Consider the following 1,366-nt stretch of genomic DNA (forward strand, 5'->3'; position numbering starts at 1 on the left):
GGATTGGGACTGTTGGCAAACTCTCAGCTAGCCAGCCAGGCATGTAGGCAGGGTCAAGTAAGGAACTAATCTTGAGTTCTTGTGCAGCTTCAAAGACATAAGCATGACTCTCCCTAAGTTCCATGAGACCTTGTCTGTTTGTTTCCAAGGGAAGGCAAGCAGTCTGGGGAGCCTGTAATATAGGTAGGACACAATAAAGTTGCTGGCTTGGACTTTTCATGAATGGATCCAACTGCTTGCACCTGAGAGGTGCAAGCAGTTGGATCCAATCTCTCTGGAATCTCTTATACCAGTTTCTTTTGGAAGTCCTCAGTGTGTCATCCGAATATGAGATTTGAGTGATCTCACCTCTGAGAGTTTGCATGAAGTGATATGAGGCATTCTGAGGAATCTCACTACACATTTACATTTACTCACTTTGTAGAACCTGGGAATGCTGTCTAATAAGATTTTGAAATAATAGAAAATATTTGTAGCTCAGGCTTTATATTTTGTAAGTGGTTTGCTCTCCAAGCTTGTTTCAATTTAGTTTCTGAACATTTTGTTACTAGACTAGGGTTAACATCAACAGCAGGATTGTCATCTTGTCCTATTCTCCATAGCTTATAAATGTCTTGTGTGCCAATGTGGTCAGTTGGTAGTTTGGTTGTTTGGTTGTTTGGAGCTATATCTAAATTCTGAGCAGCTGATCGGTTCTTTTGTTGATTGTATTTTTTTTTACCAATCAACAAAAGAACCAATCAGTTGCTCAGAATTTAAATATAGTTCCAAATGAACAACCAACCAAACAACCAACTGACCACACTGGCACACACACACACACACACACACACACACACACCTACATACATACATACAGTGAAATACCACTCACACATTATCACAACATCTTCGGAACTGTAAAACCTACAAACCTGAAATTTGGTATGTATGTTCCTCTTGGCTTTTAGGTGCTCACTAAGGAAGGATTTTTTGAAATAACCATCAGAGCATTAATATTTTGTATATTATTATTAACATGCTCTGATGCTAAGGAGTTCTACTCCCCCTCCCCACTGAAAAGAAATCTGTTCCAAATGCAAAATACAAACAGTAGAGAAGAGTTTCAGTTTCAGTTTCACAGCACCAAGCAGCTTTAGTTTTATCATCAGTTGAGCTAAGCCATACCCAGGCTCCTTGCTGTCTCCTTCTTGCTCACACAGCAAATACTGTTTCATTTTCCATGTTTCATTTTCCAAACAGCCCTCAACTCTCTCACACACTGACAGGACGCTAGCCAGATGAAAACCGATGGATGTTGGTAGGCAGAGACACAATTTTCCCCACCCCCTTATTTTCCTCCCCAAAAACTAAACCTGATCACATA

The 1,366-nt window shown here is 40.2% G+C and overlaps 1 non-coding gene across 1 annotated transcript; it reads left to right on the top strand.

The window, feature by feature from the left end:
- The first annotated feature begins 655 nt into the window (after nt 1-655).
- LOC148130969 (small nucleolar RNA snoR109) lies at nt 656-756 on the top strand. The gene has a single exon (XR_015749642.1). It is a non-coding gene; the product is annotated as a small nucleolar RNA snoR109 (small nucleolar RNA).
- Nucleotides 757-1,366: the final 610 nt, after the last annotated feature.

Source organism: Notechis scutatus, chromosome 4 (genome assembly GCF_049901735.1).
Source record: "Notechis scutatus isolate UNSWTSFEM ecotype Mainland chromosome 4, rNotScu1.2, whole genome shotgun sequence".
In the NCBI taxonomy this organism is placed as follows: Eukaryota; Metazoa; Chordata; class Lepidosauria; order Squamata; family Elapidae; genus Notechis; species Notechis scutatus.